At 49.3% G+C, this 13,339-nt stretch overlaps 3 non-coding genes across 3 annotated transcripts; all 3 read left to right on the top strand.

Moving 5' to 3' along the window:
• Positions 1 to 1,544: 1,544 nt before the first annotated feature.
• TRNAI-AAU (transfer RNA isoleucine (anticodon AAU)) lies at positions 1,545 to 1,618 on the top strand. Its single transcript has one exon. It is a non-coding gene; the product is annotated as a tRNA-Ile (tRNA).
• Positions 1,619 to 1,768: 150 nt separating this feature from the next.
• Positions 1,769 to 1,842, top strand: TRNAI-AAU (transfer RNA isoleucine (anticodon AAU)). The gene has a single exon. It is a non-coding gene; the product is annotated as a tRNA-Ile (tRNA).
• Positions 1,843 to 12,027: 10,185 nt separating this feature from the next.
• Positions 12,028 to 12,101, top strand: TRNAI-AAU (transfer RNA isoleucine (anticodon AAU)). Its single transcript has one exon. It is a non-coding gene; the product is annotated as a tRNA-Ile (tRNA).
• The last annotated feature ends 1,238 nt before the right edge of the window (positions 12,102 to 13,339 follow it).

Here is a 13,339-nt window from a genome sequence, read left to right as displayed (position 1 = left end):
CATGCGACTGGAGCCCAGATAAACTGGCATAAAAGTCATGGCTTCTGGCATGGCGATTGGGTGGACACACCACAAGCCGTTTGTCGGCTCACCTGGTCAATGGTGCCAACGCAGTACCTTGGTGTGCCTCTCGGAAATTATCGCGACCCTGAACCGTACTGGAGGGATCAAGCCTTGATGGCTAAAGAAAAGGCGAACGGGTGGCAAGGCAAGCAACTGTCGATGTTTTCTAGAGCCACTGTCTGCAACCTTTTTTTGATATCAAAAATCTGGTATGTCATGAATGTGTTGTGTGCGGCGAGGATGAGCATTCAAAAAATGCACCGGGTTTTTGCTATTTTTATTTGGGCCTCGACTTGGGAGCGGTCCAGTCGAACGAATTTGTTTTTGCCTGTAAAGAAAGGAGGCATTGGCCTGGCTCACTTGTTTCTGCGACAAATTGTGGCACACTTTGTTTTTTTACGGGATCAGAATGATATCTTCCTGCGCACAGTTATACAAGTAAGACTGTATAGACTTCTGCCTGGATTCGTAGTCTCGTCTGTTCAAAATATGTGCGGAAGGGTGACTGGATACCTGCATGAAGTTGTTTTATCGTATAGGCTGTTGAATGTACGTTTTTCCCAGCAGTACCTGTCAACCGTTACAAAGAAAAAACTCTACAGAGACCTTGTAGACGTCATGCTCCCTGTACCTTTGTACCGTTCTCCACATCGCGGTGGCCCAGGACAGGACGTCCTAAAAAGAGTGAAGAAAATGCCTATACTGCCCTCCGCCAAATCGTTCTTTTTCAAGTTACATACAAACACCCTCCCAGTTAAGACCTGGCTTCAGGATAAAGGACTCTTCATTCCCTGGAACACTGACTGCTTTTTATGCAAGAAAACCGAAACAATAGAACACGTATTTCTAGACTGCTGGGACCCGATCTTTCATTGGGATGTACTCCAAAGAACTTTAAAAAAACAGTTACCCCTGGATCCGTACGGCATACGTTTCTTGCCTGTGAATCCCTCAAAGGAAATACCTTATGACCTCATTATGGTCCTGGGCCTCCACGCGGTGTGGAAAACACGAATGCAGTTTGAGCACGCGGACTTGGTTGCTCGCCCGGTTCGCGAACATTTCATTGAGAGCGTTGTGCGCTTAAGAAATGTGTACAACGCACTGCCTGATCCACCACAATGGATAACTGTACTAGATGGATTAATGTCGCTAAAAAAAATTTAAAGTCGTGTCGGCCGAAGTGTGGCCGCCATGTTTTATTTCTTGTAACCTCTTGATTTGTACGTCAAAATCGGCAATAAAGAAAAAAAAATGGCCTGCTAGCTCAGTTGGTTAGAGCGTGGTGCTAATAACGCGAAGGTCGTAGGTTCAATTCCTGCGCAGGCCACGTTCTGTTTTTTTTTTTCTATTGCTCTCAACGCAGTTTAACGTCGATGGTGGAGGCACTGCCACTTTTACCTGAGTGGTCCACGCAGCCGTAGTGTGTGCATAGCAGAAACACGAATGGCATGGGTTACCATGATTCCTAGAATAGTTCTGGCCTGCTAGCTCAGTTGGTTAGAGCGTCGTGCTAATAACGCGAAGGTCGTAGGTTCAAACCCTGCGCAGGCCACGTTCTGTTTTTTTTTTCTACTGCTCTCAACGCAGTTTAACGTCGATGGTGGAGGCACTGCCACTTTTACCTGAGTGGTCCACGCAGCCTTAGTGTGTGCATAGCAGAAACACGAATGGCATGGGTTACCACGATTCCTAGAATAGTTCTGGCCTGCTAGCTCAGTTGGTTAGAGCGTCGTGCTAATAACGCGAAGGTCGTAGGTTCAATCCCTGCGCAGGCCACGTTCTGTTTTCTTTTCTACTGCTCTCAACGCAGTTTAACGTCGATGGTGGAGGCGCTGCCACTTTTACCTGAGTGGTCCACGCAGCCGTAGTGTGTGCATAGCAGAAACACGAATGGCATGGGTTACCTTGATCCCTGGAATAGTTCTGGCCTGCTAGCTCAGGATTCCACTTCCGGGCGCCGAAGCGAACGGACGTGTGATGACGGGCTCCGTTGGAGCGGCTACAGCGGCCATGTCTGGCCGCGGAAACAGGTTTATGTCAACTGATAGTGAGTACCAGGTTGTTCTGCCCAGTTTGCCTACAGGTCCGTTCGTTGTAAATACAGTTTTTTTGCACGCGGACGTAAGTGCTCGCCCGTACCGGGTAGAAGATTTCCGCGACGCCCTCGCTCAACAGTCGGTGCTCACCGAGGTTATCGCCTTGGGGGCGTACCGCATGAGCCATGTTTGGGCTGTCACGTTCAAGGACGCTGGAACGGCGAAGAAGCTAGCCAGCATTGGTGAATTGCAAGTGAAGAAGCAGCGCTGCCTCGTCATCGATCCGGCCAACAGGGACGTCCGCATGAAGGTGCACTGGCTTCTCCACAGTGTACCGGATGAGGACGTACGCGTCGCCTTCGCCCCGTTCGGCAAAGTCACTGAAGTCGCCCGCGAGCGTTGGCGGGTCCAAGGAGTGACCGACAAGGGCTCTACCACCAGGCTCGTGACACTGAAGCTGAATGCTGGAGTGCAAATCGACGATGTGCCCCATCAGCTAAGTGTTGCAGGTGAGCTGGCCCTCGTGGTTGTGCCGGGCAGGGCTCCGCTCTGCCTTCGCTGTCGCGGCACGGGTCATATTCGCCGCGAGTGCCGCATCCCACGGTGTGGTGCCTGCCGGCGCTTCGGAGACGAAGTCAGCCAGTGCGAGCGGACATATGCCAGCGCCACTGGACTGGGGAGCAAGGAGGATACGTCCGACTTGCTAATGGATGAGGCGGACGTCGAGGAGTTATCGTCGGCGGGAGGCAGACAAGCAGCGCATTTGCCAACGGCAACTCAGCCTCAACTGCAAACTACGCAGAAACCTGTCGTTGTGGCAAACGCCGCAGAACAGCAACAACCGCCTGCCCAGGACGTCGTGGCTACGCCGAAAGGCGAGGAAAAAAAGCAGCCTGAACCGCACGTGAGCGACGACCACACCGCGGCAGAGAACACGGACACGTCCCGTGAATCAGCGAGTCCCGCAGCCGGGAAGCGGACGCATGAAGACACCACCAGCATGCTGCAGCCGCGGGACGAAAGCGGCGGGGACGAGCCGCCGCAGAAAACGCCAGGTAGGCGGGCGTCGTTCAAGCCGCGACCGAACATTCCGGTCGACTCTCGGCAGGCGGGTAAACCGCCTCCGTAGCTTTGTGTTGCCTTCGTCATAATGGGAACGGGGGGATTTCTAAGCCTTATGGCTGTGTCGATGTGCCGTTTTCTTTTCGTGTTGAGGCAAGGTGCTGTTGGCACCAAGGTTCTTCCTGCATGCCCCAGTGTATATTTTGTTGGCAGACTTGCGGTGTGTATATGGGCACACAGACCTGGAGAGCGAGAATTCTTTCCGGGGATGGGCACCATTCCATTGTGTTACCATGGCTCTTAATCTCGGGGAAATGCTACGCGTAGCAACGTTAAATGTCCGGGGGCTAGGTGCAAGAAGGCGACAGTGTCAGCTAAGCCGCCTTCTTCTTGATAAAGAATTACACTTAGTTGCCGTACAAGAGACGAAATTCGAAAGCCAAGAACTGACCGACCGAATGGTGTCCAATTTCCGTACGCATTTCGACGTATGCGTTTGTCATGCGAATGGTGGATCAGGTGGTTGCGCCCTTTTCATCCGTAATAACTTGGGGATCTGTGTACAGTCAGTGTTGTCATGCCAAAGTGGTCGCCTTTTAGTTGTTGATTTTGCTGTTTATGATTTATCTTTCCGTGTCATTTGTGTCTATGCACCCAACGTTGAGACCGAGCGTCGATCTTTCTTTGAACGTGTTGAAGCCTACCTTAACTGTCACAAAGTGTTGATATTGTTGGGCGACTTTAATTGCGTATGTACAATGGATGATCGCGCTAAACGCACACGAGTTCGGGACAAGAGCGCAGAAGTATTAAGTGCCCTGGTGCATGATTATGATTTAGAAGACATTAATAGCGTATTGACGAATGGTACACGTCCCCAGTACACCCATTTTCAGCGAGACAGCCACGCGAGATTAGACAGATTATACGCATCACCCGAACTGGTTTCTTCATGTGCAGCATATGAAGTGGAACCAGTCCAGTTCAGTGACCACTGCTTGGTAACTGCAACGTTTGGAAGAAGGCAAAACAAAAGTCGCTTCAACTGGAACCTCTGGAAGTTTAACGTGAAGCTTTTGGAAGATGATGGATTTGTTAGCGCAATAACGGAAGAATTACAGAAGTTGCTCACACTGGAGCCAAACCAGTTCGGAGTTGAATGGGAATAGTTTAAACAGAGGGTTAAAATAATAGCCATCGAAAGAAGCAGCATTATTAAGTTCAACCAGAAACAAAACGAAACAAAACTTCGCCAGGAACTAGAATTCTTGATAAGCATGGAAAACATTCAGCCCGGTAAATGTACTGAACAAATAAGGCGGGTGAAAACACAGCTCGAAACTATAGACACAGAAAGATACAAAGCGGTAATTGTACGAGCAAGATCCGAGAAGCTGTGGGCGGGAGAAACGCCAAAAAAGCGCGCACTATCCCACGAAAAAAGATACGCATGTCGGAAAGAAATCCGGCAGCTTGCCAACGGAAACGAGATCAGGACTGACCAAAAGGTTATCAAGACAGTGATGGCCGAGCATTTTCGGAACTTGATAGGTCACCCACGTGATACGAAAGACATCTTCCAGAAAGAATTTCTTTCCTTTATGCCACAGCTGGACGAAGAAGTACAGACGCAACTGGAAGAACCGATAACCGTCAGTGAAATAGAACGCGCAATAGATGACCTGTCCCTTAGTAAAGCACCCGGCCCTGACGGCCTAGGAGCTGCCTTTTATAAATCTTTCAACTGTTCTGTTGCTCCGGTTTTGCACAATGTCATCACTGAGGCATACGACAAAAAGCGAGTTCCTGTATCATTCACAACGTCACACGTCGTGCTGATACCAAAGAGTGACGATGAAGCAAAACGTCTCTTGCCAGGGTCTTATCGCCCGATAACCCTTGTCAATGTGGACTACAAAATATTTATGAAGGTTTTAACGACACGACTTCAGCGCGTTATAGCAAAGTTAGTAGGGCCGCATCAGACTTGCGGCATCAAAGGCCGAAGCATTGCAACAAACGTGCATGTCGCGCGAACGGTCCTCGAGTGTTGTGACGCTTTTGGCGAGCGCGTTGCGATGATGCAGCTTGATCTGGCCAAAGCCTTCGACCGTGTCTCGCACGAGGCTCTGCTCTGCATTTTAGAGCGTTCTAACGTAGGCTGCGTTATCACTAAAGGCGTCAGAATGGCGTACAATGACTGCTCAACGCGAATCATCGTAAACGGGGAACTGACAGACAGCCTGAGCGTTCGCTCGTCGGTGAGGCAGGGATGCCCTCTTTCGCCCTTGCTGTTCGCGGCTTACCTTGAGCCGCTATGTTTGGCAATTGCAAACAATGAACGCATAACAGGATATAGAGTACGTGAGGCAGAAATAAAAATCTTGGCCTACGCGGATGATATCGCCGTATTATGCGCAAACAAAGAAAGCATTAAAGAAGCCACAGCTGTTGTTGAACAATTTCGCGAATACACCGGAGCCCCAGATAAATTGGGACAAAAGTTATGGATTTTGGCATGGAGACTGGGACGCCACGCCGGAGCAATTTTGTCGCCTTCATTGGTCAACAGTTCCTAAACCAAACCTCGGTGCGCCCCTCGAGTGTTATCGTGATCCTGAACAATACTGGACCGATCAAACAACGAAGGCAAAAGAAAAGGCTGATGCATGGCAGGGAAGACAGCTGTCAATGTTTTCCCGTGCGACTGTCTCCAATGTCTTCCTAATTTCAAAAATATGGTATGTGATGAACGTGTTGTGTGCATCGCGAACGAGCATACAGAAAATCCATCGTGTCCTCGCTATTTTCATTTGGTCCTCGACCTGGGAGAGATCTAGCCGAACTAATTTGTTTATCTCAGTCAAGTGTGGTGGGCTAGGTCTGGTTCACTTGTTTTTGTGGCAAGTCGTGTCACGATTTCTTTTCTTAAGGGATCAAAATGACCCCTTTCTCCGCACCGTGATGCAGGTGAGGCTACGTAGACTTCTCCCAGGATTCATTGTGACGTCATGTGAGAACACATGTGGCGCTGTGACTGGTTATCTGCGCGAAGTAGTGCTCGCGTTCAGGTTGTTAAACGTGCGGTTTTCACAAGACTACTTGTGCAGTGTTAGTAGGAAGAAACTGTATAAAGACCTTGTTCACACCATGCTACCTGTACCGTTATACCGTTTACCACACCGTGGACGCCCTGGAGAAAACGTACTCAAAAGAGTAAAGAAAATGCCAATATTACCTTGAGTTAAAACCTTTTTCTTTAAGCTACATACCAACACACTTCCAGTTAAGACCTGGCTTCAGGAAAAAGGCATCTTCATACCGTGGTCAACAAACTGCTTTTTATGCAAAAAGCCCCAAACCATAGAGCACGTATTCCTAGACTGCTTGGACCCGATTTTCCATTGGGACGTACTCCAGCGCACATTAAAGAAACAGTTGCCTCTTGACCCATATGGAATACGATTCCTGCCGGTAGACGCTTCGGACGATATACCGTACGATCTTATCATGGTCCTGGACCTCCACGCGCTGTGGAAAACGAGAATGCAGTTTGAACATGCCGATCCTGTCGTGCGTTCTGTCAGAGACCACTTTATCGAAAGTATCGTATGTCTCAGAGAAGTTTATCGAGCGCTCCCTGATCCACCAGAATGGATTGCTTGTCTGGATGCATTGGTGTCTCTGAAAAAATTTTAGTGTCATGTTAGCCCAAGTGTGGCTGATATGTTTTACGCCTTGTACCCTTTCATTTTGACTATAATCCTGGTAATAAAAAAAAGGCCCGCTAACTCAGTTAGTTAGAGCGTCGTGCTAATAACGCGAAGGTCGTAGGTTCAATCCCTGCGCAGGCCACGTTCTGTTTTTTTTCTATTGCTCTCAACGCAGCTTAACGTCGATGGTGGAGGCACTGCCACTTTTACCTGAGTCGTCCACGCAGCCGTAGTGTGTGCATAGCAGAAACACGAATGGCATGGGTTACCTTGATCCCTGGAATAGTTCTGGCCTGCTAGCTCGAGTGACTTCCGGCCACCGAGCGTGACGGACGTGTGTATCATGGGCTCCCAAGGAGCGGATTTAGCGGCCCAGCCGGGCCGCGGTATCAGGAGTACGATCAAACTGAACGAGGACTACCAGCTGATTTTGCCGCATTTACCAACAAGTTCGAGCGTTTTGCATACTGTTTTTTTGCATGGCGACGTCCAAGCCAGGCCATACCGTGTTGAAAACTTTCGTGACGCTCTTGAGCGTCTGTCATTGCTGCCGGAAGTGGTTGCCCTCGGGGCATATCAGATGAATCTTGTTTGGGCCGTGACATTCTGCAATGAAGAAGGAAAAAACAAAATGCTACAGGCGGAGGCTATCAACGTCAAGGACCACCGCTGTGTGGTGACTGACCCACGCAACCAGGGCGTCCGGCTGAAGCTGTTCTGGCTGCTACACGGCGTGCAAGACGACGACGTGAAGGCAGCTCTGGCGGCTTTTGGAAAAGTGACCGACATAACTCGGGACAAGTGGAGAGTCAAAGGCTGCGTCGACAAGTCGTCTACTACACGCTCAGTGACATTGAAGCTGAAGGTGGGCGTCACCATCGAGGACTTACCGCACCAGTTGCGTGTTGGAGAGGATGTCGCACTCGTCCACGTTCCTGGCAGAGCTCCGCTCTGCCTCCGGTGCCGCGGCACCGGACACATACGTCGGGAGTGCCGTGTGCCACGTTGCGGGCTCTGTCGTCGCTTCGGCCACGACGACGCCCAGTGCGTGCGAACATATGCTACCGTAGCTGGTCCTGGTCGTAGGGATACTACAGAGGAGCATATTATGGACGAAGTCGACGCGGTAGAGGCGACCCGTGAGAGTCGGGAAGAAGCAGTACCGAAAAGCATAGCCTCAGAAAAAGCAGTGCTTCCCACGGAACATGAGGCTGCCAACTCAGCAGAACCATCTGTGCCTGACACCAGAACTGAGGCGGAGGCGGGAAAAGCAGATGATGCTTCGGTAGGTGCACCTGAGACGGTATTGAAACCGACCGACGAGAAGGACATTGACACGGAGATGCCCGCGGCGTCAACTTTGCCAGCGAAGAGGACGCACGACGAAGCTGATGACAAGGCGACGAACTACGACGGGACGGACCATGAGGAGCCTCTTCCCAAAGCGCCTCCTGTTCGACGTGCGGCCTACAAGCCCAAGCCGAACGTCCCTCCTGATCGTAGGACTTCGTCGGCTGCCCCTCCGCCTTAGCGGAGGTGCCTTGCAGGGTCTCCGTGTTGGTAACCCGGTCTTCGATCGGGTTCGGTGCTGACACCGCCGTACTTTGCAAGCTGGAAGGATTTTTGATGAGGTGAGCTGCAAACCGATGTCACTTCGAGAGCGGCGAATCCCAACCATTTAGATGGCGTCTCAACTAACATCTAGCTTGCGTATTGCCACACTGAACGTGAGAGGTCTTTCTGCGCGAAGAAGGCAAAATCGGCTTAAACGTCTCTTGTTCGAAAACGAAATCGATCTGTTGGCTGTTCAAGAGACAAAAATTGAAAGCGAAGAGTCGACAGATGCGATGGCAGAAATTTACCGTGCACAGTTCAGTGTTTGCGTGTGCCATGCAGAAGGAAAGTCGGGAGGGTGTCTGATTTTAACTCGAAACGGCAAAGCCGACGTGGAAACTGTATTTTCCTGTGAAAGTGGTCGGATTGTAGCATGCGATTTTTACTTTTCTGGTGTAGAGTGGAGAGCTGTGTGTGCATATGCACCTAATAGAATTCCCGAACGAGATGCCTTTTTTCGCCGTGTTCAACCTTTCCTGCTGACAGAAAAGCGTGTACTATTGCTTGGAGATTTTAACTGTGTGTGTAGACCTGAAGATAGAACAACGAACAAAACCCTGCAGGACACGAGTGCCGAGCTGCTGTCTGAGATAATTAATGAGGCAGAATTGGAAGACATTGGCATTATAATGCAAGGTTCAGAACAAGCACACTACACGCATTTCCAAGGCGTTAGTCACGCAAGGCTGGACAGAATTTGTGTTTCTTCTGAGGTTGTGCCCTTGTGTTCCCAGTACCAGACTGCTCACGTCAGCTTCAGTGATCATTCTTCAGTCGTGATCACACTTGGGGAGAGGAAAAGGACTGTCAAGTTTAGTTGGGAATTATGGAAATTTAATGACTCATTGTTGGAGGATGACGAGTTTAGCAAGCTTGTTAGAAAAAGAGACAGACTTTATACAAACATGGGAACAATTTAAATGCGACGTGAAAGTGGCCGCTATAGAAAGAGCATGTGTTTTAAAGCGTAAAGAAAAACAGCAAGAAAAGGAACTTCGTACCGAGCTTGATTTCATGCTCAGCATGGAAGGCGTCAAGCCGGGGTTGTACAGACAAGAAATAAAAGAGACCAAAACTAAGGTTGAACTAATAGATGAAACGAAATATCGAGGTGCTGTGATAAGGGCGCGTAGCGAAAGATTTTGGCTTGGGGAGAAGCCCACAAAAAGGGCGCTCAGCGACGAAAAACAGTATGCAGTTTCGAAAGAGATAAAGGAAATTTGTTATCGCAATGACGTAACTTCCGAATCTGAGGTGATTGAAAGGGCGTTTCTGGAATATTACCAAAACTTGTTCAGCCTAAAAACGCCTGATGTTGAACATTACAAAACTGCATTCCTGTCGCTAATGCCAAGAGTCGAGGAGGACCTGGCGCAGGTACTTGAGGAGCCCATAACGGCAGCAGAAATCGAAGCTGCAATACAGCAGCTGAGCTTAAACAAGTCGCCTGGGCCGGATGGCCTCGGTGCCGCACTTTACAAGGCTTTGAAAACAGAAATGGCAATAGCATTGCAGCGCCTAATAAGCGAGTGTTACGAAAGAAAGTTAACTGCGCCGTCTTTTCGAACTTCCCACGTGGTGTTGATCCCAAAATCGGACGACCCTAGTAGGTTGCAATCAGTTGAGTGTTACCGCCCAATAAGCTTAACTAACGTAGACTACAAAATTTATATGAAAGTGCTAGCCGGACGACTCCAAACAGTAATTAAAACCCTTGTTGGCCCACACCAGACCTGCGGCATAAAAGACAGATCCATTTTTACTAACATACACGTAGCTAGGAGTGTCCTTGAATGCTGTGATGCAATGGAGGGTCGTGTCGCAATGATGCAACTGGACCTGCATAAGGCGTTTGATAAAGTTGTGCATGAAATTTTGTTCGTGCTTTTGGAACATGTGAATGTGGGATGTATCATCACTGATGGCGTGAAAATGGTTTGATGGCTGTACATCAAGGTTCATAATTAATAACCGCCTGAGTAATAGTATTCCTGTCTTGTCGTCAGTGAGGCAGGGTTGCCCTCTTTCTCCACTGCTTTTTGCACTTTACCTGGAGCCCTTTTGTTTAAAGCTGTTAACTACGCAAAACATTCGAGGTTACGCCTTTTGTCATACTGAAGTGAAGGTATTGGCATATGCAGATGATATAGCAGTGTTCTGCAGAGACCAGGAAAGCGTGCAAGAAGTGGTGAGAGAAGCCGTAAATTTTTGTGATGCAAGTGGCTGTGCGATAAGCTGGCAGAAATGTTTTGGTTTTTGGCATGGAAAGTGGCAGGCCACGCCAGAAGTATTCTGTCGAATGAAGTGGGTAGACACGCCAGGAAAGTACCTCGGCGTGCCGGTAACACACTACAGAGAAAGCAAAGAATATTGGGCCCATGAAACCGAACGAGTCAAAGCTCAGACAAGCAAATCGGGCGGTCACAACTTTTCCATGTTTGCAAGAGCTACGGTGTGCAACATGTTTTTAATAGCGAGGATTTTTTACGTTCTGCAAGCGTTAACTTTGCCAAGGACATCAGTGCAAAGGTTGCACAGAGTGTTTGCAACATTTATTTGGGCGTCGACATGGGAACGTACCAGCCGATGCAATCTGTTCCACAAGGTGAGGAACGGTGGGCTAGGGTTATCAAATTTATTTCTGAGGCAGATAGTCACTAGATTCTTCTTCTTGCGTCAAGATAATGATTTTCTGCGAACTGTTATACAAGTGCGATTGTCAGAATCACTGCCTGATTAGGTTGTGTCATCCATGTCTTCAGGGCGGAGTGGGTTAAGTGCTTTTTTGCAAGAAGTTGTTGTAGCAGTGCGTATTCTACGGTCAAAATTTTCCGATGAATATCTAACCATTGTAACAAGGAAAAAGATGTACAAGGACCTGCTTAATGTGTTTCTGCCAGTGCCTGTTTATCGCAGTGCATATCTTCTGGGTCCCGAAAGGCATGTGCTAAAAATAGTCAAAAGAAGCCGGTGAAGCCTTCAGTGCGTTCTTTCTTTTTTCAATTGCATACTAGAACCCTCCCAGTGAAGCCATGGTTGCAAAGCAAAGGCCTTTTTGTACCTTGGTCAGTAGAGTGTCTTATTTGCAAGAAAGTGGAAACTATAGAACATATCTTTCTCGACTGTCATGACGCTGTTTTTCTTTGGGATGTGTTGAAGCGCACACCGAAAAAAGAGTTACCCCTGACTCCTTTTGGAATACGCTTCCTACCATGTGCAGAGCCAGGTGAAGTGCCTTGCGACCTGCTAATGTTGCTCTGCATGCACATCCTATGGCGTACGCGAATGGATGTCAGGCATGAACATGTTGTTGTGAATCCGGCTCGTCAGTGTTTCATTGAGAGCATCATGTATACTCAGGAAGTTTTCGGACGGCAAGCTCCTCAGCCTGAGTGGCTGCCTGTCCTCGACCAACTAAAATCATTTAACCCATTTTATCATCGTGCACTAGCTAGAAACGGACCTGTGCTTTTATTGTCATGTCATTGTATTTTTGTTTTGTTTGCCCGGCCAAGTCGGTAATAAAGAAAAAAAAAGGCCTGCTAGCTCAGTTGGTTAGAGCGTCGTGCTAATAACGCGAAGGTCGTAGGTTCAATCCCTGCGCAGGCCACGTTCTGTTTTTTTTCTATTGCTCTCAACGCAGTTTAACGTCGATAGTGGAGGCACTGCCACTTTTACCTGAGTGGTCCACGCAGCCGTAGTGTGTGCATAGCAGAAACACGAATGGCATGGGTTACCTTGATTCCTGGAATGGTTTTGGCCTGCTGGCTCAGTTGGATTCCATTTCCGGCCACCGAGCGTGACGGACGTGCTATCATGAGCTCCGTTGGAGCGGTGTCAGCGGCCCAGCGGGGCCGCGGAAACAGGTTTTTTGCCCACGATTCCCAGGATTATCAAGTTGTACTGCCGCAATTGCCAACAGTTGCGTCCGTTTTGAATACCGTCTTTCTTCACGGTGATTTGAAAGCCAGGCCTTTTCGTGTTGACTTTCGCGACACGTTGGTTCGCCTCGGAATGCTCCCCGAAGTTCTAGCTCTGGGGGAATTCAGATGAACCACGTGTGGGCGGTCACCTTCAGTAGCCCAGAAGCGACGAAGAAAATTCTGGAAGCTCGCGAAGTGAAAATGAAGGAAAAACGATGCCTTGTCACTGACCCCACCAACCAGGATGTGCGGCTGAAGCTGCATTGGGTGCTGCATAACGCCCCGGACGAAGATATTCGTGATGCGCTGGCCCCATACGGGAAAGTAACCGACCTGTCTCGGGAGTGCTGGCGCGTTCAGGGCATTGCAGACAAGGGCTCTTCTACCCGCACGGTCGGCCTTAAACTGAAGCCCGGACTGATTCTCGAGGACTTGCCTCATCAAGTACACCCGGCGGCAAAATAAGTCGGGGCACGCGAGAGGCAGCCAGAATCAGATAAAACTGCATCGCCGCGCCGTCTGACGTTGCGCTTCTGGTGTTGAGACATCGCAGTGCGCGTGCGCGTCCTTTCATGCTTGCAGCCGTGTCTTTTTCCTCGCTTGCGCCGTACTAGCTGATTACCTGCGGCATTTGACAGTAGGGGCCGCTTTCTCTATTTGCTACGTCATGCGCGCAGTTCTGGGTGGGGGTAAGAGGGGGTGCACGGCGAGGGTGTAGCGTGCGCTGCTCGCTTTGCCCTGGTTGGACAGATAACGTATCGCATCTCTCGGCGATAGCGGGTTGCCGCATACATGATCACTTCCATTCCTTTCATTTTTTTTGTTTAACGACCGTGTGATGTTGAAATAGGAAAGAGCACACCGCAACGGAGAGGCGTTCAGTAGAAAAATGATTCCATTTATTAACATCAGATGAGAGAAGATA

Source organism: Amblyomma mixtum, chromosome 4 (assembly GCF_055824585.1).
Source record: "Amblyomma mixtum isolate Tamu chromosome 4, ASM5582458v1, whole genome shotgun sequence".
Lineage (NCBI taxonomy): Eukaryota > Metazoa > Arthropoda > Arachnida > Ixodida > Ixodidae > Amblyomma > Amblyomma mixtum.
Note: the sequence above shows the minus strand (reverse complement) of the source record. Positions and strands in the feature narration are given on the sequence as shown.